Source organism: Schistocerca cancellata, chromosome 12, assembly GCF_023864275.1.
Source record: "Schistocerca cancellata isolate TAMUIC-IGC-003103 chromosome 12, iqSchCanc2.1, whole genome shotgun sequence".
NCBI lineage: Eukaryota > Metazoa > Arthropoda > Insecta > Orthoptera > Acrididae > Schistocerca > Schistocerca cancellata.
In genome coordinates, this window is record NC_064637.1 from 40,663,397 (window position 1) to 40,688,219 (window position 24,823).

A 24,823-nucleotide genomic window follows, 5' to 3' on the forward strand; every position below is an offset into this window, starting at 1 on the left:
TTACCCATTGCGTTCCAAAGGGCACTACGATAACAGGTGCATCCTACGAAAATGTTTTGAAGAACAAATTCCTTCCTGCACTGCAACAAAAACGTCCGGGAAGGGCTGCGCGTGTGCTGTTTCACCGAGACAACGCACCCGCACATCGAGCTAACGTTACGCAACAGTTTCTTCGTGATAACAACTTTGAATTGATTCCTCATGCTCCCTACTCACCTGACCTGGCTCCTAGTGACTTTTGGCTTTTTCCCCGTGGCCGCACATTCACCAGCCGTGCTGCTATTGCCTCAGCGATTTTCCAGTGGTCAAAACAGACTCCTAAAGAAGCCTTCGCCGCTGCCATGGAATCATGGCGTCAGCGTTGTGAAAAATGTGTACGTCTGCAGGGCGATTGCGTCGAGAAGTAACGCCAGTTTCATCGATTTCGGGTGAGTAGTTAATTAGAAAAAAAAAATCGGAGGCCTTAGAACTTGAACGCACCTCGTAATTCGTCAAGAACGCTACCATCAGAGAACTGTAAGACTTCTCAGCCCAGAGTAACCTGACACTACTGCTGAAGATTACGAATAGTAAAGTGGCCGAAACGTTAGACACTGCCCGACACTCTGCCGTGATGGTTTCGTAGGTTCACCTCTCTTGATCGAACATGTTCTTCCTGCCCTGAAACACACAAACGCCTTACACACAGAAACGAACTGTGTACCAACCGCACCGCTATCAGGATAGTGTTGTGTTTACTGAATACACGGTTTCTACGATGTCAAGAGCTGGTTATTTCCCTGACACCCGTATCACAGAAGCAAACCACCAGGCCTGTTAGTATTTACCTCCAGAACGTTTCAACAGCCGTTTGTTTGCCCTCCCGTGTCAACTGCGACGAGCTACCTGCCGTCCACATTATCACTCTCCCGTCCACTGTTTGCTTGACGAGTTTTGGGCATTTTCCAACTGCTGCTGTCACCGATTTCCGTAAGAGTTGGAATGCGTTTCCACCGTGCTAGCCGTAGATGGTCGTTCGGTATTGCTGCTAACGAATGGCAGAAATTGCCACTTGATTCAGCATCTCTCCAGCGGAGGATGCTAAGTTCACCGGATTTGGATACGATGTGACGTCATTATGACGTATACACGCTACATCGAAAACGGTAGAAACCGCATATCGACTATTCGACTTTTGTGAACTTTCGAGAGGTTGTGACAGGGTAGCGCTGTGCTCTGCGCCATTCGATTGTGAACAGTAGACTCCAAAGCTGAACTGAGTATATGATGACCAAACACATTGGTTCTCCGAGTAAGAGACCTTTACTGGCGCCATCTTCTGCAAGTTGCATCCAGCAAAAGTAACGAGACTTCTGCATTGTTTAAGGTATCCACTCATGTTGTGATGCAATTCGTATTTTGCATAATCTTGTCTTAGCAAATTATACTGCTGACATAAACCACATTGACATGGCCAGGTACATGCTAAAAGTATTGTGGTTGTATACATGACATAATATACAGTACGTCTGGTTTATCATACCACTATAGAATGCTTTGACACTGCATTCAATCATTTCATACGTCAATCAGTACTAGACACTAACCTTTGGTTAAGATTACATTGAGAAATCCACTTCCCCTCCTATTTCATCTACGTCTACGATTTTTCTTCAACAATGCCTCATATTTTTCTTTTTAAGTTCGAAATTCGATCGTCCTACACACCAGTCATTACTGGACACTAAGGTACCTGTCTCTGCGGTCCGAGTGTAAAATTACTTGGAATTATGGTTGATAAAAGACTATCTTGGGATGGACATATAAATTACTTAGCTAACGAACTTGCACGAGTTCTCTTTCAGCAGTATAAATTAAGAAAAAAAAGTCAGCAAAAGTACGCTGCTACAATCTAATATGTACTGACAAGACCAATTGTATGAAACCATACTAAAATGTTGATAATAAATAAATATTATTTTCGGCGTAAGCATTCAATACAACAATCACACAATCTAATCTGGTCGGGACATAAGAAGACTTCACTTTTTTACGAAACGTGTAGTCCGTGGTGTTTTCAAGGCCACGGTCAGGAATATTTCTATTAATATCCAGCTCTTTTACTTTTATTTTGGAGAAATACATATACGCTGCCACACTGAGCTGTTTTCAGAATCGCACGTGTCAAAACAAAACTAGCTGACGACAGTTTAGTATCTCGAACGTTCGTAAAAGTCGATAGGTGTGTTAATCGACTAAAGCGTATATGCGTCATAATGACGTCACATCATATCCAGGTTGGGTGAACTTAGCATCCTCCCTCTCCAGCATTAAACAAGTGACAAAAGCTACGTATGGATATCAAGGTCTTCTGTGTATAATAAATGAAAAGCACCAGTTTGCTTTTGTTCTACAATATTATAGAACAAGAGCAAACTGGTGCTTTTCAATTATTATAATGTTGTTCTACCAAGAACACTCGTCGCCGTGAAGAAATCATCGAAAGAACCGTCGTAGGCACGTGAGGGACATGTTGGGACAAGATGAGAATCGGTCTCTTGTTGCGCACCATAATGAAACAGTGGTTCAAATGGCTCTGACAAGGGAACCTCCCCATCGCACCCCCTTCAGATTTAGTTATAAGTTGGCGCCGTGGATAGGCCATGAAAAACTGAACACAGATCAATCGAGAAAACAGGAAGAAGTTGTGTGGAACTATGAAAAAAATAAGCAAAATATACAAACTGAGTAGTCCATGCGCAAGATATTCAACATCAAAGATGTTGTGAGCTCAGGAGCGCCGTGGTCCCGTGGTTAGCGTGAGCAGTTGTGGAACGAGAGGTCCTTGGTTCAAGTCTTCCCTCGAGTGAAAGTTTAATTTTTTATTTTCCGACAATTATCAAAGTTCAGGCACTCACACATAATAAACTTCGCTCTCCAAAATTCCAGGACCTGTTCAGATTTGCTTGGACATATGCAGGATTTGACGGTCTACACACGGAAAAATTTGAAAACGTTTAAGACATATGTTTTGACAGAGCACAGGGAAAATTGTGCGACTGTGAAACTGTTGCATTCATTTGTTGCAGTTTATGTGACAAACTCTTATGTTTTCATCACTTTTTAGGGAGTGATTATCACATCCACAAGAAAACCTAAATCGGGCAAGTTAGAAGAATCTTTTTACCCATTCGCCAAGTGTACAAGTTAGGTGGGTCGACAACATATTCCTGTCATGTGACGCACATGCCGTAACCAGTGTCGTATAGAATATATCAGACGTGTTTTCCTGTGGAGTAATCGGTTGACCTATGACCTTGCGATCAACTGTTTTCGGTTCCCATTGGAGAGGCACGTCCTTTCGTCTACTAATCGCACGGTTTTGCGGTGCGGTCGCAAAACACAGACACTAAACTTATTACAGTGAACAGAGACGTCAATGAACGAACGGACAGATCATAACTTTGCGAAAATAAATAAAGTAAACTTTTCACTTGAGGGAAGACTTGAACCAAGGACCTGTTGTACCGAAGCTGCTCACGCTAACCACGGGACCACGGCGCTCCTGAGCTCATATGATCCTTTATGTTGCATATCTTGAGCATGGACTACTCTGTTTGTATATTTTGCTAATTTTTTCATAGTTCCACACAACTTCTTCCTGTTTTCTCGATTGATCTGTGTTCAGTTTTTCAAGGCCTATCCGCTGTGCCAACTTATAACTAAATCTGAGGGGGGTGCGATGGGGAGGTTCCCTTGGAAGTGTTACGGGACTTAACATCTGAGGTCATCAGTCCCCCAGAACTTAGAACTATTTAAACCTAACTAACCTAAGGACATCATACACATCCATGCCCGAGGCAGGATTCGAACCTGCGACCGCAGCAGCAGTGGTGGTGAGCATTTTCACCACTTGTAGCGATTGTCTGCACACCGTCCATGGTCCATTCAGATGTGGTTCAAGATAGTCCAAATTGCCCGAGACTCTTCGAATCCAGGGGGTTTCTTCTGCGTACAAGGCAGCTTCAGACATTGTGGGGGGAACAAAAATGGTTAAAATGGCTCTAAGCACTATGGTACTTAACATCTGAGGTCATGGGTACCCTAGACATGAAACTACTTAAACCTAACTAAACTAAGGACATCACACCCATCCATGCCCGAGGCAAGATTCGAAACTGCGACGGTAGCAGCAGCGCGGTTTCCTACTGAAGCGCCTAGAACCGCTGGGCCACATCGGCCGGCTGTGGGGGAACAGCCAGCATTTCCATTCATCGATGACATTGAATTCATTTTCCATCAGAGTCCTGGCTGTGAAGAGAGTGGGATGTGTTGATCTCAGCCTATTCACTTCGCAGGAAATAATTCGTTAAATATTGGAATGTCGCTGTTATTAGTAATTTTGTGATATTCTCATAGTAGCGCGCTCTTCCGTCTCGTATCAAAAGGTGGCATGTAGCTCAGGATAGGTAGGCAGTATGTGGTAGTTGATAGTACTGATCCACAAACAATTCGCATACCCAGAACGAGATTTTCACTCTGCAGCGGAGTGTACGCTGATGTGAAACTTCCTGGCAGATTAAAACTGTGTGCCCGACCGAGACTCGAACTCGGGACCTTCGCCTTTCGCGGGCAAGTGCTCTACCACCTGAGCTACCCAAGCATGACTCACGCCCCGTCCTCGCAGCTTTACTTCTGCCAGTACCTCGTCTACATCCCAAAGTTTTACAGAACCTCTCCTGCGAACCTTGCACAACTAGCACTCCTGGAAGAAAGGATATTGCGGAGACATGGCTTAGCCACAGGCTGGGGGATGTTTCCAGAATGAGATTTTCACTCCGCAGCGGACTGTGCGCTGATGGTAGAGCACTTGCCCACGAAAGGCAAAGGTCCCGAGTTCGAGTCTCGGTCCGGCACACAGTTTTAATCTGCCAGGAAGTTTCACATCAACGCACACTCCGCTGTAGAGTGAAAATCTCATTCTGTAAACATCCCCCAGGTTGTGGCTAAGCCATGTCTCCGCAATATTCTTTCATTCAGGAGTGCTAGTTCTGCAGGGTTTGCAGGAGAGCTTGTGTAAAGTTTGGAAGGTAGGAGAAGAGGTACTGGCAGAAGTAAAGCTGTGAGGACGGGTCGTGAGTCTTGCTTGGGTAGCTCAGTTGGTAGAGCACTTGGCCTCGAAAGGCAAGGGTCCCGAGTTCGAATCTCGGTCCGGCACACAGTTTTAATCTGCCAGGAAGTTTCAAATCGCATACCCTCGTTAACTTGTACGTCTATTGCAGACAGGCAAATACTGTATCTAAAGTCAGATAATGTCAAAAATCTCCTGGCTAAAATGAATTTATCACAAGACTGTCAAAAACGGCATGGATTCTGAAGAAATCGTGGGAGTGGGTGGGCGGTGACAAACTTGCGGGTCACGGTGTAGGTACCTGTGACGGAGCGCGACTTGCGGGCCGGGCTGTAGCTACCTGTGGCGGACCTCGCCGCTCGCCGCCCTCGCCCCGACGTTTCCCGTCGGCGTCATCTGAGGCAGGTGGGGGCGGGGGCGGCGTGCTTTGAAGCCCCGCCCGTACCACCAGGGAAGAATTCACGCCCCCCTGCGACCTTCGTCTTTCACCTCCAGCCGGCTGCCATTGTTCCAGCTGGAAACGTTTCTGTGTGACCTACCCAGTGCACCAGTGTTTGTCCAGACCGGCTTTGTACTTGGAATTTAGCCTCGGTTTAGAAGAATAGCACTTGTACTTTGTCTGCCTCACGCACTCCGTCAGTTTCAACTTAAGTCCGAGGGTTTGAAACAAAACGCCTCGAACGACTAACATTTCGCGACTGTAGGGAAGGTTGTCGTTCCCAAATCCGCACGTTTCATCTCCATTCCCAGAGGACGACGTCACACGCTGTTATCCATAGCTATGAAAATGTACTTGCAGAAGCGCCTTCATCGTTAATGCCGAAACGAAAAATATTGTGGAGAAATTACTGAGAGGCATAGGTACTAAAGCTCTTTCATTCTTATGGTTGTACAGTTACTTAAAGGACGCAAAATTCTGTCTCTGCAACTACTCAAAAGCCGGCCGGGGTGGCCGAGCGGTTCTAGGCGCTACAGTCTGGAACCGCGTGACCGCTACGCTCGTAGGTTCGAGTCCTGCCTCGGTCGTGGATGTGTGTGTGTCCTTAGGTTAGTTAGGTTTAACTAGTTCTAAGTTCTAGGGGACTGATGACCACAGCAGTTAAGTCCCATAGTGCTCAGAGCCATTTGAACCAATCTGGATGTCTGGGCGGGAATTTGAACTCTTCTCATCCCAAATGCAAGGTGCCGACAGCGAAAATTAGGCCAAATTGTGCGCTAGGCCAATAGTAGCGCACATTTTATTTTTCCACAAGCTCTGTTCAGATAAGCAAGCACTTGCTAATTAATTAGTTTTACTGTTCCCAACCGAAATGATCGGCGCTTAGATACTCCGAGTAGAATATCAGTGGTAGGTGATTATTCGTTACGTATCGTACTTGCTTTAAGTAATAGCGGATATTCAACGAAGTGAATAAGTATGACCACGTTTTCTTGTTGTATTGTAATTTTTCTTTTTGTCTTCCAGACGGCTTTCACCTACTTCGCTTTCAAGTCATCATCAGTGGGTTCTAGAATGGTACAGTTTTGATATGATATGTGTTAATTGTAGATTATAAAACAGTTCGTTCACGTCTTGTTTTTTGTGTAAATAAATGATTAATTAGAGTTCTCCCCGTTTTTGGTTAGCATCTACTCACAGGGTCCGTGAAATTTCACCGAAAAGCGCGACGCAGTGCGACGTTTTTGCCAGTAGCTGCTGCAGAAATACTCACCGGTTGTTTGTGGAGCAAAACGGGCGGGACTGTAAGGTTACGGGCGGATACACTCCGAAAGGCTCCTTCCCACAGGTACGCGGTCCCAGCTCAGGTGTGGGCCGATGCGCTGCCACGGCATACCTGCGCGCCGCTGCGCCCCCATTGGCTGACCGCTCACCTGCGCCCCACTCCCATTGGCTAACGCGAAACAGGTGCCGATCGCTATCTCAGCCAATTCCGTGTAACTACGCCGCATGGGTCCCTCAATAGTGTAGCAGCAGTTACGACTCCGGTCATCTTAAATGTGAATATACGAGGTGCATTCAAGTTCTAAGGCCTCCGATTTTTTTTCTCCGGACTGGAAAGAGATAGAAACACGCGCATTGTATTAAAATGAGGCCGCGTTCATTGTCAATACGTCCCAGAGATGGCAGCACCGTACGGCAGATGGAATTTTACAGCCAGCGGCGAGAACGAGAACGGTTTTAAATACTTACAATGGCGACGTTTTCCTTACTTGAACAGCGTGCAATCATTCGTTTTCTGAATTTGCGTGGTGTCAAACCAATTGAAATTCATCGACAGTTGAAGGAGACATGTGGTGATGGAGTTATGGATGTGTCGAAAGTGCGTTCGTGGGTGCGACAGTTTAATGAAGGCAGACCACCATGTGACAACAAACCGAAACAACCTCGGGCTCGCACGAGCCGGTCTCACGACATGATCGAGAAAGTGGAGAGAATTGTTTTGGGGGATCGCCGAATGACTGTTGAACAGATCGCCTCCAGAGTTGGCATTTCTCATTTCTGTGGGTTCTGTGCACACAATCCTGCATGACGACCTGAAAATGCGAAAAGTGTCATCCAGGTGGGTGCCACGAATGCTGACGGACGACCACACGGCTGCCCGTGTGGCATGTTGCCGAGCAATGTTGACGCGCAACCACAGCACGAATGGGACTTTCTTTTCGTCGGTTGTGACAATGGATGAGACGTGGACGCCATTTTTCAATCCAGAAACAAAGCGCCAGTCAGCTCAATGGAAGCACACAGATTCACCGCCACCAAAAAAATTTCGGGTAACCGCCAGTGCTGAAAAAATGATGGTGTCCATGTTCTGGGACAGCGAGGGCGTAATCCTTATCCATTGCGTTCCAGAGGGCACTACAGTAACAGCTGATTCCTACGAAAATGTTTTGAAGAACAAATTCCTTCCTGCACTGCATCAAAAACGTCCGGGAAGGGCTGCACGTGTGCTGTTTCACCGAGACAACGCACCCGCACATCGAGCTAACGTTACACAACAGGTTCTTCGTGATGACAATTTTGAAGTGATTCCTCATGCTCCCTACTCACCTGTCCTGGCTCCTAGTGACTTTTGGCTTTTTTCAACAATGGAAGACAATCTCCGTGTCCGCACATTCACCAGCCGTGCTGATATTGCCTCAGCGATTTTCCAGTGGTCAAAACAGACTCCTAAAGAAGCCTTCGCCGCTGCCATGGAATCATGGCGTCAGCGTTGTGAAAAATGTGTACGTCTGCAGGGCGATTACGTCGAGAAGTAAGGCCAGTTTCATCGATTTCGGACGAGAATTTAATTAGATAAAAAATCGGAGGCCTTAGAACTTGAAAGCACCTCGTATATCTGCATCTAAGTCTACATTTATACAAGGTGAAAATGACAACTATACGAAATAAAATCGTCATAACTTTTGAACTGTTTGCGTTAGGACGTTCCAACTGAACTGTTGTCCGCAGGGCGTGATGGGCATTATATTTAATTTAGTCTAATTTTACACGTTCTCATGGAACAATGGAAAGTTTTTCCACTACCAGAACATTGTCCTGAACACCACATGCGTGATGTTATTCGTTTGGCATGCTGTTGCCTTCCCCCTAACTTTGAACTGACTGACGCAGCCAGTTACAGGGGGAAAACTACAGGTCATCGTATCTGCGACACACGGTACAACTTGCCATTTTCCAGATACATAAACTGCTGCCCGATGTGCAAGAAGCAATAACTGATACAAAAAAAAAATACTGTACCCGCACTGAGTTAAGGTTTGTAGTCGTGACACTCAGCCACGGAGATGTGCGCATATTTTCTTACTTTCCTGTGGCTCAAGAAAATCTACTAGTCAGTGCAATGAAGCTATGAGGACGTAACCCCTGCAGAGATGTACGCATGCAGTTACCAGTATGTATAGACACACGTCTGATTTTATCATGACGTAGGATATAACTGATCCAGCATTTAACACACTGTTTTTATAAGGTAACGTGCACAGTTCCAGGTATTTAGTGTACACCAAATATCAGTAGAAAGGACGCCACACATCTGCAGATGACATGTCGTCGTTTCTAAATAACGCCGGCTCTGTCCCGTAGATCAAGTACACATTGTTTGTAGCAGCGTACTGTGAGACCAATTAATAATTTGTCACTCGTGTCGTTCGCAGAAGAGTTTATGTGAAGTCTGGAAGGTAGGAACGAGATACTGGCAGAAGTAAAGCTGTGAGGGCGGATCGTGAGTCGTTCTTGGGTAGCTCAGATGGTAGAGCACTTCCCCGCGAAAGGCAAAGTTCCCGAGTTCGAGTCTCGGTCCGGCACACAGTTTTAATCTGCCAGGAAGTTTCATGTCACTCATATATTCATCTGGAGGGTCAGGAGCCCTTTTGTGTCCGTGTTTTCTCACAAATAAATTTGTTTTCGGGTAGTTTCCGTCTTGGGGAAACGCACTGCGTTTTTCTTGATCCTACTCAGGCATGTTTCGCTGACGTTACAGCATCATCAGTGTTCCATTTATTTTCTGTCTTTTAAATAACAGGAAAATGGCTGTCTATGACTTATACATGTAGAAATTTCAGTTTTTTAGAAAAGCATTTACAAATTTGAAAACAGCAAAAATACTTTTGTTACCACGTGCCGTGGTTTGGTCTTTCCCTTATTTTGCGTTATGGCTGTTTTTGTTTCACAGTTCAGGGTCTGCAGCCGTGGAGCAATTAATTTACAAAGTTATTTACATCGAAAATTTACGGCAGAGAAAGTTACGGTTATCATTATCCTATTATATCGAGTGATCGAAAAGTCAGTATAAATTTGAAAACTGAATAAATCACGGAATAATGTAGATAGAGAGGTACAAATTGACACACATGCTTGGAATAACATGGGGTTTTATTACAACCGAAAAAATACAAAAGTTCAAAAAATGTCCTACAGATGGCACTTCATCTGATCACAATAGCAATAATTAGCATAACAAAGTAAGACAAAGCAAAGATGATGTTCTTTACAGGAAATGCTCAATATATCCACCATCACTCCTCAACAATAGCTGTAGTCGAGGAATAATATTGTGAACAGCACTGTAAAGCAGGTTATGGTGAGGCATTGGCGTCGGATGTCTTTCAGCATCCCTAGAGATGTCGGTCGATCACGATACACTTGTGACTTCAGGTAACCCCAAAGCCAATAATCGCACGGACTGAGGTCTGTGGACCTGGGAGGCCAAGCATGACGAAAGTGGCGGCTGAGCACACGATCATCACCAAACGACGCGCGCAAGAGATCTTTCACGCGTCCAGCAATATGGGGTGGAGCGCCATCCTGCATAAACATCGTACGTTCCAGCAGGTGTTTATCAGCCAGGCTAGGGATGATGCGATTCTGTAACATATCGGCGTACCTCCCACCCGTCACGGTAGCAGTTACGCTGTCCAGCGCCATCTGTCGGACATTTTGTGGTCTTTGTTTCTTTTTGGTTCTAATAAAACCCCCATGTCATTCCAAGCATGTGTGTCAATTTTTACCCCTCTATCTACATTATTCCGTGGTTTATTACGTTTTCAAATTTATACTGAGTTTTTGATCACCCGGTATGTGGAAGAGTGTGTGTGTGTGTGTGTGTGTGTGTGTGTGTGTGTGTGTGTGTGTGTGTCCGTCCGCAATACGTTTAACATTGTCAGTCGTAAATTTTCGTTGCAAATAACTTCGTACATCAAGTTGCCTTAGGTTGCAGACGACGAACTTTGAAACAAAAGCAGCTATATTCCAAAACAGGGTAAATGACAAAAAACAAGCTACATAGAAAAAAGGTTTCTGTTTTCGCATTTGTCATTGCTTATCCTACGAAGTGAAATGTCTGTGGATACAGCAGTTTTCCTTTTGCTTAATAGATAGGCAACAAAAAATCCGATGATCCTACTGTACCTTCAACGAAGCAAGCTTGGGGTCGAAAGAAGTAAAATGTTCTTAGTTGAAGGTGGAACCTACTCGAAAACAAATTTATCGTGCCTTATGACGCAGTTTCTACGTCACGATCATTCACAACTTCTTTAGTATGACGTAGTCAATAGGCTTGCGGTAGTTAAAAATTCGAGAACGGCAAGATACTGCGCCCCGGCGTGTTTCAGCCACCGGCTAGGAGTGGGGAGAGCGGTTTCGCGGCCTCCCATTGGTGAGCTGGCTCGGCCCGCCCAGGTGAGAGCAGCGATCAACAGGTGAGCTGCGCTGCGCACCCCCCACCACTCCTCCCAACCCCCCACCCAACTAGCTGGCGGTCAGGTGCGATCTTCGGCCTGCTATTGGCTGCCTACTCAGCCATTATCTGTTCACGGAACGCTTCTCCACAGGTGAGTCATCACCCAATTACACGCAGCCACGGCATGCGGACAGCCATCAAAACTTATTTGTATCCTGCAATGGCAGAAACCTCGGTTTGCAATTTATCCCCACAGTGCACTGGATGGAAACTCCAGGCATTAGGTTCCGTTTTGACAATTTTGAATAATACATTGCTATGGCGGCTAATGAGCGTTCATATTATAACACTGTATATGCCACTAGTCCAATAAAAAAATGTTAATAATTCATGTAGTGTTTGTCTAGAATGATTATGAGGATGCGTGTCACATACTAGCCACCTATTACCGCCGAGCTCCCATATATAAACCGCTTTTTATATCAAAACGTGTTCATTTTGAGTTGGAACTTCGTGCCAAGTCGTTATATTAGTGGCTAAAATGCAGCATATTATACATGGGTTCGTCACAGAACATTTAACACAAAAAAATCTACATTTTAGCGTTTTATAACAAAACTTCTAGAATTCGTGAAGATGCTACAGCGAAGTCTGTCGAAACCAGCTGTTGTAAATGAAGAGATATTTACGTGATCTTCGCTTTAGAAAGTTTTTACCAAGTATTACTGATTTATCAACATGTGAAAATTCAATCATATTAGAAAGCGGCTGATAGTTGCGAAGTACAAAAAAATAATAAAAAATATTTGCATGTTATTCACATATTGAAAGTGGGGATTGATGCCGTTTCCCAGCAGTTTTTTTTCAAATTTTAAGTGCATTGGCCATAATACGAGATTCCATTAACTAGAACACATAATTTTCAGTTTTCACTGAAGCTTCATGAGCATTAACTACTTTTCCGAATTTGAAGAATACTGCCTTATATATGCAAATGAACTCTGACGAGTGCTAACATTAAATTGACGGATGCAGCAGCGAAGCTATTTACATCATTTTAACAATTTGAAGACAGTCTCAGCCGGCCGCGGTGGCCGAGCGGCTCTAGGCGCTTCAGACCGGAACCGCGCTGCTGCTACGGTCGCAGGTTCGAATCCTGCTTCGGGCATGGATGTGTGTGATGTCCTTATGTTAGTTATGTTTAAATAGTTCTAAGTCCTAGGGGGACTGATGACCTCAGATGTTAAGTCCCATAGTGCTCAGAGCCATATGAACCATTTCAAGACAGTCTCAGTATAACTAATACTACAGTTGTATAAGACTTGCACAAGATTGTGCTGGAATGTAATGCCTAGAATTCTTTTATGTGAAATCTCTTAAAGCGTTTTAAATATAACAAACTTCATTAACATTCTGCATTTCTGTTCTTCATGTCTGCATATTTATTTCTCAACATAGTCACTCTGATTGTTGCCAGCATCATATTTAAAGTACCAGGGAAGCAGGTTGCTAGCCTTAGTTGCCCCGAGTCCCAATGAGTTTTACCCCTAACGGCTGAGGGACTAACCGGTGGATTTGGTAGTCTTTGCCGTATGAGCACAAAGGTGACCACGACTCAGAATATGTGCAAGTTGCCCATCCTTATTCCAAAGTAACTGGTATCCCGACTGTCGGGACCACTTACTTGGCCACTCGTACGTTGCCCGTGGTTCATGAACTAGGACATGACTACAGGAACCCACACCATGAGCCACAGGGCGAACAGGCTTAGATGGTGGGGTCATGTTACACGCATGGGAGAAGCAAGGTTACCCAAGAGACTCATGGATTCAGCAGTAGAGGGTAGGAGGAGTCAGGGCAGACCGAGGAGAAGATACCTGAGGTTCGTTTGAGCAGTTACCAGAATGCGCCAGACAACAGGCTGTACTGCGCATGCGCAGCTACGATGACGTAGGCAGCCCGTGCTTGGTGCTTGCTCTGCTCATACGTTTTTCGTCGTATTTCTGGTGGGGCATCACGTGACCATGTGTAGCCGTGCCGCCCGTGCGGCATGTTGTTGAGAGGACATAATGAATTGTACTTAGAGCAATTGTTTTATCATATTCCACACAGATAAAAGATGCAAATAAGGAAGCAGTTCTTGGCTTTTGAGTCATTTCAAAATTAGACTCCACTGCTCGAAGTACCATAAAATTTTTGACATTTTTTATTTAATTCGTACTCTGCAATGTTGTTATGTAGCATTTCCAACACGTTTACATCTACACATCACTGCAAAAAGCTACTAGGATGGAATACAAATTACTTGCAACAAAAAAAAGAGAGAGTTTCTTGTGTAGCTTACACCGGAATAAAGGACAATAAATTTCATGACCATTTCAAAATGTGAAAAAATTAACATGGTTGTCTATGAGGCAAAGAAACTGTACAACTGACAGTTTATATTCTACTCTAGGAATAAATATGAAGCCATGTGGGGAGTTAAAACGATAAAACATGGTATGCACCCAGTCTAAAATTTAGCATAGAATGGCATTCTATAAATTTAAGACGTAAACACAAATTAAGAAATAACTTCAGGCCCAGAGGAAGTACGAGACAAGTGCCTTGTGATCGAAAAACACTTTCACAGAAGGCAGATCTATAAAATTCTGATACAGCTGTCATTATATTCGAAACAAAATATTTAGTTCAAAGCCACTGACCAAATTTGCCTACTTAGCTTCAAGTCAATGTTTACGTATGTTCGTACGTATATAGCATTAAGAGATCTTACAGTGTCATACAAGGAACAGGACATCAGAGACTACTCCAGCAGCATCGGAATTCCATAAACCATACTAAATGCTTCATTCCGCTCTAATTGCACATTTCTATGTCTAGATGGACTCTGAAGTTCCTGATATTCAGCTTTTCATGTGGTTCTCGTGATACAAATTTTCTTGGAGGTCCAGTACTGTATTCTCATATTTGGTTCTTTATTATGGTATAACGTTATTCGTCCCAGAAAATGAAAATTTGCACTTTAAATTGAACGAGGTTGAAAGTAGTCAATAGCGCGGAATGAAACACTTCGTTTCGTTTCAAATAAACTAACTGCCTCAGCGGAAAAAAAAAATTAACTGAAGCAAATTTCTCTATAAAACATACAGAAATAGCTTCATTAAGACATTAATGGTTGATTACTAATAACCTGGAAATAATATAAAATCAAAAAATTGAAACTACTAACTTATTTTGGTCTTTCATGGTTATGAGAATGTGTATTAATTCACTTCATGGCTCCCGGCCACAGAAATCTATTTTGTATTCATTTGACGTGGGAGCTGTAAACGAAGACACGGCCACGGGTCACGTGAGGAAGGACCCCCCACTATAACTCAGCTTGCTCTGCGCATGCGCGAATCTGGCAGCTTGGGCGCGCCAGGAAAAATTTTCCGGGTAGCTTCTGGCTACTTGCTGCTACTGCTCGTACACCAAACAGCCACGCTCCAAGTAGCCAGAAGCGGGAGGAAGGCACTGCTCATACGCGAATTCAGCTCTGCGCATGCGCACGAGCCCGCTGGCAACTGCTCATACGAAGCTCTGGATTCGGTTAAGAATGGTTTTGAAGTAATGGGTTTAACATCAGAAGAGGCACCAAAGTTAGCACTGAATAGGGGATCATGGAGGAACTGTATAAGTGGCGCTATGCTCCAGACTGAACGCTGAAAGGCATAATCAGTCTTAAATGATGATGATGATGATGATGATGATGAACATAGTCACTCTGCCGAGGAAAACATCTCTCCCACTGAGACGCCAGTTTGTTGATACCGTCACTATAGAATGTTTGACTTCATTGTCGGAGCCACAACCTCACCTCTGCTTGCACCGCATCGTCAAAGATAAGTCCTCTAAGGTGATCTTGAAGTTTTGGAATCGGATGAAAATCGGATGGGGTCAACTGGGACTGCATGGAGGATGATGGATGACAGCGAACCCGAGGCGTCACGTTATTGCAAATGTCGCCACGCTCGTGTGTGGTCTGACCTCGTCACGCAGAAAGAGAGATGGATTTCAATTGGAGGGACGTTCTCGGCCGTCAGAAACTCGATTACGGTGCGCTGTCTCTCTTTCTCACGCACCGTTCCACTCCGCCATGCTACACGCTGCGCTTCGGAGCCCTGTAGTAGCAAAGGGCTGCAGTAATATGTAAAAGTTAAGAATAAACATGTTAATGTTGATAACGTCTGTTTTATTTAAAAACGCTAAACAGTTTTCACGTAAAGTACTTACGAAAGTTAGTTACAGATTAGATAGAATGCACCATTGCATACATACTGCATCGTAAGCAGTTACATAGGCGGAGAAAATACGTAAGCCTGGTTTGATGCTCGCAAATTTCTCATGAAAGCCTATAGACGAACTGCGTATATACCGGGTGATCAAGAAGTCAGAATAAATTTGAAAACTGAATAAATCACGGAATAATGTAGATAGAGAGGTAAACATTGACACACATGCTTGGAATGACGTGGGGTTTTATTAGAACTACCCCACGTGACCGAGCGAGGTGGCGCAGTGGTTAGACACTGGACTCGCATTCGGGAGGACGACGGTTCAATCCCGCGCTCCGGCCATCCTGATTTGGGTTTTCCGTGATTTCCCTAAATCACTCCAGGCAAATGCCGGGATGGTTCCTCTGAAAGGGCATGGCCGACTTCCTTCCCCATCCTTCCTAATCCGATGAGACCGATGACCTTGCTGTCTGGTCGCCTTCCCCAAACACAACAACAATCCTAGACACGTGAAAGATCTCTTGCGCGCGTCGTTTGGTGATGATCGTGTGCTCAGCCGCCACTTTCGTCATGCTTGGCCTCCCAGGTCCCCAGACCCCAGTCCTTGCGGTTATTGACTTTGGGGTTACCTGAAATCGCAAGTGTATCGTGATCGACCGACACCTCTAGGGATGCTGAAAGACAACATCCGACGCCAATGCCTCACCATAACTCCGGACATGCTTTACAGTGCTGTTCACAGCATTATTACTCGACTACAGCTATTGTTGAGGAATGATGGTGGACATATTGAGCATTTCCTGTAAAGAACACCATCTTTGCTTTGTCTTACTTTGTTATGCTAATTATTGCTATTCTGATCAGATGAAGCGCCGTCTGTCGGACATTTTTTGAACTTTTGTATTTTTTTGGTTCTAATAAAACCACATGTCATTCCAACCATGTGTGTCCATTTGTACCTCTCTATCTACATTATTTCGCGATTTATTCAGTTTTCAAATTTATACTGACTTTTTGATCACCCGATACATGAGTTTGTAGGGAACCTTCATAGCGCAAGTCCTACAAGCTTTTGTCCAATTTTTTTAATCGCGTTTCAGCCTGTGTAAGGAAGACCACGAGATGGCTATTTTTTTATCATTACCTTGACACTTCTGGAGACCTCTTTCTCTTCCACAGAACGAGATCTTTCCTCTTCATGTGACAATTTTATGCTAGTTCATTTCCTGGAAAACTTTTGAACATGTTGGCTCCTAATCTGAATTTGTTGAGTAAGGCCTCCTGTTCTATCTGCATTTCTTCAAAGCCCCTTTTTGTCTTGCTTCGCCACACACTTTCTTTAGCTGTTGGATTGTCTTTGTTAATCTGTCTTTCTTCTCTCTAGATGTCGACTGTGTGTAACACGTCTTTAGCTGATCCCATCTGGGCGGAAAGAGTGTATTTTGTTTCTTGGCGTCGAAAGTAAATTGTCATCCTTGTTCTTCAAAAATGCTTCAAATGTCTCTGAGCACTATGGGACTTAACATCTGAGGTCATCAGTCCCCTAGAACTTAGAACTACTTAAACCTAACTAACCTAAGGACATCACACACATCCATGCCCGAGGCAGGATTCGAACCTGCGACTGTAGCTGTCGCGCGGTTCCAGACTGTAGCGCCTAGAACCGCTCGGCCACTCTGGCCGGCTCTTTGTTCTTGGTTGGACCAAATATTTTTGGCGGATTTTTGTTTACATCTTTTAGAGATCTTCTAATGCCATTTTGTTGCATACAGATAAAAGTAGTATTTCCGGCCCATAGATGACTTCTTATTTTACAACTTCATTTTAATGCCTTAATTTAACATGTTTAGGAAAATAGTTTTTTTTTGTTGTACTGGTGCCTCACTGTTATTCAAGCTCTTCTCATGTTTTCAGTTATGCATTTAATTGCTTCTTTTTCATTTTTTATGTCTATATTTTCACCAAGTATTTCGACGCGCAAGTCGCCGAAGTGGCGCCAAATCGAAACACTTGCACCTGGCGAACGGTCTACAGAACAGGGGGCCTAGTCACACGACTAGAGAGAGAGAGAGAGAGAGAGAGAGAGAGAGAGAGAGAGAGACCCAAGTATTTAAAGTTGTCTGTTTTCTTGATGTTACAGTTCGGTTTTAGGATTGGCTAATTACAAAATAAAGAGAAGTTTCGAAAACAAGATAAATACCGTATACTGGTTGTTATTTAGACATGAAGCACTGTCAAGTCACTGTACAGATGAAGCGTTACGGTGCCGCGGTGTCGTGTCGGGTCCCGCCAGTAAGACCGCCCACAGTGTCCGTGAGGGATGTCGTCTACCGCCCCACCCTCCACCCCCACTCTGCCCCCACCCCCGCTTTTGTCCACACGGCTCCTCTGTGGGCCAGATGCCGGCCCCTCAGTACTCAGCCGTGGGAACGTCTCACGTGTTCGCCAGGATGGCAAATCGTTTGCGTCCTTGCAAATGTGTCTGCTCTGTGGCGCGGCTCGATCACAGTCCCTGGTAAACAGGCGACGTTACCGGTGGCAGTAATTGTGGCACGTGTGTACAATGCAGACGACCTTGTCGGTTTAGCAGGAGAACAAGGTATAACGCCCCCCTCCCCGCCCCCCCCCCCCCCCACCCGTATATCAGCACCGATGTCTGCTCGCGTACGTCACCGGTGACGTCATATTTCATTGGATTTGTGAACAGGATGTAACATTGTTACTTTAATTTGCTATGAAAGCGGTACTGATGGACAATAAAAGCGGGTTAGAAGCTGTGAGCTGTCTGGGGAAGTTAATCTTGCATTACTAAGCAACTGTTTCACCAGGTATTCTGTCTAGCTTACCAAATTCCCAACCAGACGAACATTAATTATAATCTTTTAATAGTCATACGACAACCGGTGATATATATATAAAAGAGAGAATTTAAATAAAAAGAAATAAATCAGTTTATATTTGGAAATTTATTTTAACATTGATCATTGAAATTTCAGCATATTAAAATTGATTCCTAACTAAACTGGTGCCTTATTTAGGATTGTAAAAATGTGAAAATGTGAGATCGCAATCTTACGGAACACATCAATTATGGAGCCAAGATTGGGAGACTGCATACACCACTGCATTCATAAAACAACACAAGAAGAACGTTGAAACGTATGCAAGAGAAAGTTAACCACTACCAACTGATCCAAATTTTCACCCAAAGAAATTACGTTCGTAGCACAATCCTGTCCGTCATGTAATTACCACACACTGGTACACTAAATTCATATTAACTCTGTGACAACTTGGCGAAAAGAATAGCTGAGGGCTACTTTGATGATTACACCACATGCTTCACGTGGTCAACTTGGTTTACACAAAGAGTGTAACTCCACAATAATTTTGATAATTGAAATAAATTAGATCGAAAAGCAATTTACAAAAGAAAAATCTCGAACTGGTTACTAACGTCTTAACCTGACGGGTTAAACAGTTATAATAGCACGTGGTACTGGTCTCGCAAGGTACACCCCACGTGGGTTGAACATAAAGTTGCTATATTGAAAAATATTGTCAAGACGAGACGTTATAACCTCACGCACATTCGCATTTAAGATTGATGATCTTAGTTAGAGTTACTGATCAACACGTGGTTCCACTTTACTCACAAAGTAGTGACAAAGCAACTACCGGAAGATATTCTGAACTTCACACGCGAATTACACTGCGTTGCAATTTAAGATAACATTAGATATTTTAGAGCTAAACCTGAAATAAAGGTGATTAAATTTTCAGTTAGGCTGAACTTAAGAAATCCATTGTCCTGCAGAGTTAGCAGACACGCGCTTAGCCGGAGATCTTACCACTTCAGACGCTTGCCACGGACAGACTGACCTGGTCCCTTCCTGAGGGTGGCTCACAAATACAAACGGAAGTGGCCAGAGGGGCAGCTTCCTATACCAACATGACAAGGGACAGACAGGACCATACTAAGAGTAGAAACCTCTCTGCTTTTAGAAAGCGTAGCTACCTGTTCCGACGTTGGTCCTACTGTTCTCTAGCAGACAGGCTTGTCTGCTACCCTCAAGCATGCAACTAGAAATACATTTGCTCATTCATCCTCTCACACAGAAGGGAAGGGGGATGACAGTATCTTATCGTATACAGTATATAAAAGAAAGCGGATATAGGTTCCGTATGAGACTGTGTGACATGAACTACATATAAACTGTGTTTTAAAGTGTAGTAGTGTGATAGATCGTTCTTGTTTATGTGTAAAAGTAACACGTTCCACTACTGTCTCCTCCCAGATAGAAACGCCACAGTAAATTTAGAAAAAGAATTTATGCCGTAAATGACAACAGATTTAAGAAATTAACATGAAAGGAATCCAACAGAGACCTTTCAAGGAACTTCCCATTAGTATGATTCTCATTGCTGGTATTCCTATTATTCCGGATGACTATGTTGAACTAGTCACTCAATGAACAACTTTCCCAATTTTCACATACGAGCTAGCTTTCGGTAGCACTTCGTAGCTCACTAGTTACTCCTTCCGTCGGGAATTTTCAACGATCTATGATCCACGATACATGAGCTGGCCTCGGCTTAGCTGCGGTTGTTCCTTCACGTTTCATTTTGACAGCCGCAGTACTACAGAATAAAACGCTTTTTTCTTGGAACAGTTTTAGTTCCAAAATGAATATATATCCATATCCATTTATTTTGTTGCTACGGTCTGGTGAATCTAATAAAACATGTCCCAGACGTGTATCTGAAGTAGTAGACGAAATTAATAACAACATATCATACATATCTCATTTTGAAAGCAAACCATGAAATGGGCTCCCCGATCACCACATCTCACCCCGTGTGACTTTTTTCTCAGGGGACCATTAAAGATCTGGTGTGTACCGCCTCTGCGACGTGATGTAGCAGAGCTCCGGGAGAGAATACGGGAAGCGACTGCCACAGTCGACGATGCCATGTTGGGACGGGTGTGGCAAGAATTGGATTACTGTATCGACGTCTGCGGGGTCACTCATGGTTCCCGTATCGAACGTCTGTAAAAAAAAAAAAAAAAAAAAAAATCAGTTTCTCTCCAAAAGGCAATATGTATGACATCTGTACAATATTTAGTTCTTGTGCAATAAATAATTAAAAGTGTTCACGTTCTTTACGTACACCCTGTATATGGCGTAAATTTTAAGTTGACAAACCAGAATAACTCGAAAATAATCTAGAGACGAAAATCTGTGTAGAATCCAAAGTTGATTATTTTCGAGGGGGACATCTGCTAGAGCTAAAATTAGCCCGCCGCCTCAGACCCGCCGGTCTGTGTGGCCGAGCGATTCTAGGCGCTTCAGTCTGGAACCGCGCGACCTCTACGGTCGCAGGTTCGAATCCTGCTCGGGCATCGATGTGTGTGATGTCCTTAGGTTAGTTAGGTTTAAGTAGTTCTAAGTTATAGGGGACTAATGACCTCAGACGTTAAGTCCCATAGTGCTCAGAGCTATTTGAACCATTTTGAACCCGAGCCCCGTTGGGGTGGGGCGAGAGGCAACTATAGAATTTCAAATGGGAACCCCATTCTTTTATAGCAGAATCAGATTCTACGTAAAAAAACTACGTACATTTTGTCTTAAACATTTGTCTTGATTATTAGTAGTTGGCGCTGTAATTCAAGAAAATCCATGTTCTCATTTTCCCTCACTTAGTCTGTTACTTTGTTTACTCTGTTAGTTAATGAGTTCACTCGTTAGTAAGTAGAATATTTGCTTCGTTAGTTAGTTACTCAGATGATTTGTTTGATAATTAAAAGTTGTACGGCCTCATGACTCGAAACAAACAAAACGTATCCGAATCTGCGGAAAAAAACTAATATTTGGGTCAACATTCGTAAAACTCTAATTCCTCTCTCACAAACTCCACCCTATTGGAAGAGAGGGAGAGTTTTAGTTTTAGCGATTCAAAATTTACGAAGTAAAAGGTCTTTTTTTATTTATCCGTAACGATTTTCCACCCAAAAATGAGAACATGGAGTTTATTCAATTACAGCGCCAACAATGAACACAAACGTTTAAGACAAAATGTACGTAGCTTTTTAATGTAGAATCTGATTCTGCAATAAGAAATAGGGGATTCCACTTCAAATTTTAAAGTTGCCTCCCGCCCCGACCCCAGGGGGCTGGTGTAACGGGCTAAGTTCAGCATCAGCAGATGTCCCCCTCGGAAATAATCAACTTTGGATTCTACACATTTTTTCGTGTGAAATTAATTTTCGAGTTATTCTGTTTTGTGAAAATTTACACCCTGTATATCTCTCTCTCATATATATAGTGACCATTAAAATTGCTGCTCCAAGAAGAAACGCAAATGATAAACGGGAATTCATTGGAGAAATATACTGTACTAGAACTGACATGTAAACATTTTCACGAAATTTGGGTGCATAGATCCTGAGAAATCAGTACCCGGAACAACCACCTCTGGCCGTAATAACGGCCTCGATACGCCTGGGCATTGAGTCAAACAGAGCTTGGATGGCGTGTACAGGTACAGCTGCCCATGCAGCTTCAACACGAGAGCACAGTTCTTCAAGAGTAGTGACTGGCGTATTGTGACGAGCCAGTTGCTCGGTCACCATTGACCAGACGTTGATTCGGCCAGGGCAGCAGTCGAACATTTACTGTATCCAGAAAGGCTCGTACAGGACCTGCAACATGCGGTCGTGCACTATCCTGCTGAAATGTAGGGTTTCGCAGGGATCGACTAAAGGGTGGAGCCACTGGTCGTAACAGATCTGAAATGTAACGTCCACTGTTCAAAGTGCCGTCAGTGCGAACAAGAACTGACCGAGACGTGTAACCAATGGCACCCCATACCATCACGCCGGGTGATACGCCAGTATGGCGATGACGAATGGACGCTTCCAATGTGCGTTCACTGCGATGTCACGAAACAGGGATGCGACCAACACGATGCTGTAAACAGAACCTGAATTCATCCGAAAACATGACGTTTTGCCATTCGTGCACCCAGGTTCGTCGTAGAGTACACCATCGCAGGCGCTCCTGTGATGCAGCGTCAAGGGTAACCGCAGCCATGGTCTCCGAGCTTATAGTGCATGCTGCTGCAAACGTCGTCGTACTGTTCGTGCAGATGGTTGTTGTCTTGCAAACGTCCCCATCTGTTGACTCAGGGATCGAGACGTGGCTGCACGATCCGTTACAGCCATGCGGATATATCTACTGCTAGTGATACGAGGCCGTTGGGATCCAGCACGGCGTTCCGTATTACGCTCCTGAACCCACCGATTCCATATTCTGCCAACAGTCATTGTATCAGGACCAACGCGAGCAGCAATGTCGCGATACGATAAACCGCAATCGCGATAGACTACAATCCGACCTTTATCAAAGTCGGAAACGTGATGGTACGCATTTCTCCTCCTCACACGAGGAGTCACAACAACGTTTCACTAGCAACGCCGGTCAGCTGCAGTTTGTGTATGAGAAATCGGTTGGAAACATGTCAGCACGTTGTAGGTGTCGCCACCGGCGCCAGCCTTGTGTGAATGCTCTGATAAGCTAATCATTTTCATATCACAGCATCTTCTTCCTGTCGGTTAATTTTCGCGTCTGTAGCACGTCATCTTCGTAGTGTAGCAATTTTAATGGCCAGTAGTGTATAAAGATTTTCAGAGGCGGAACGAAGTGTTGGCGGGGGGGGGGGGGGGGGGGGGGGGGGGGGAAGAGAGAGAGATCGCACGCTAGTAATGGTGGTCTGAAGTGTGGTCCACCGGGTCACGTAGAGAATACGCTTAGGAGCTTCGGTAGACGTGAGGGCGCATACCTGAGCAGTCCTAGGCTAGGATAGGACAGCTGAAGGACACACAGAGTACTGCGGTCGCGCGCCATCGGTCTCGCTGTGCAGGTAGAGAGAGACCCTGAGGCCCACCCACCCTAGCTAGCGGCGTAGGAGGGGGAGGAGGGAGTGGAGAAGAGGACAGGTCGCTTTTTGTGGTCCGCCGGTCGGCAGGTAGCGCTGGGAGAGCAGATGCCCCTATCTCTCTCTCTCTCTCTCTCTCTCTCTCTCTCTCTTTCTCTTCCCCCCCCCCCCACGCCCCCGCCAAACAGCCACACCCCCCACCACTCCTACCCCCTCCCACCCACACCTGCAACACCGCGGTCTCGTAGCCACAGTCAGAGTAGAGCACAGTACTGCCCGTGTGGTACCAGCTTCGCCGCCTCACATGCTGGACCTCGAGCCGTTCACCCACTGTAAGTACACTCACCGCTGTCTCTTCAGCCCTTCTCTTCTCAGGTCACAGCCCGAAAATCGATTGGCAGCAATTATTTACTCTGCACTCCTCCCTGTTCCATGACAGCCTTTTCGTTTCGTCGTACGAGCTTCCTCCTGCTTCATAGTTCGTCTACTTAGCTGGGTTTCAGTCGGTACGGTAGCTAAGCGTATTCGGTCAGAGAGTTAACTGTCTTCCGTAATAATAATAAAAAATAACTGAGTTAATAGCTTAAGGATGAACTTAAAAATGCGTCATGGGACGTCCGTCCAGAACAAATAGATCGAACAATAACGAAAAAAGTGGTAACGTGCTTGCCTACGATGCAGCAGGCTCGGGGTTCGATACCCGGCCGAGTTGCCCATTTTCTCCGCTCGTGGGCTGGGTGGTGTGTTGTTCTCATTATCATTTGAAGGGCTTATTTCAAGTCCAATTACCTCCACTTTCCTGTCTATAATGCTTCTGAAATTAATGGTCGAAACAAACAAAAAATGGTTCAAATGGCTCTGAGTACCATGGGATTTAACTTCTGAGGTCATCAGTCCCCTAGAACTTAGTACTTAAACCTAACTAACCTAAGGACATCACATACATCCATGCCCGAGGCAGGATTCGAACCTGCGACCGTAGCGATCGCGCGGTTCCGGACTAAAGCGCCTAGAACGACTCGGCCACACCGGCCGGCATTCCGCAGCTATCTCAACTTCATAATTATGTGTGTTCTTCACACATCTACATCTACATGATTACTCTGCAATTCACATTTGAGTGCTTGGCAGAGGGTTCATCGAACTACAATCATACTATCTCCCTACCATTCCACTCCCGAACAGCGCGAGGGAAAAACGAACACCTAAACCTTTCTGTTCGAGCTCTGATTTCTCTTATTTTATTTTGATGATCATTCCTACCTGTGTAGGTTGGCCTCAACAAAATATTTTCGCATTCGAAGGGAAAGTTGGTG

General features: G+C 44.6%; 1 protein-coding gene and 1 non-coding gene across 2 annotated transcripts in view; both read left to right on the plus strand.

Annotated features, from left to right (window-relative positions):
- Positions 1-24,823, plus strand: part of LOC126109428 (zinc finger protein 1-like) — a 236,720-nt gene that overhangs the window by 62,751 nt on the left and 149,146 nt on the right. The gene's annotated exons all lie outside the window — the stretch shown is intronic.
- Positions 5,123-5,197, plus strand: Trnas-cga (transfer RNA serine (anticodon CGA)). Its single transcript has one exon. It is a non-coding gene; the product is annotated as a tRNA-Ser (tRNA).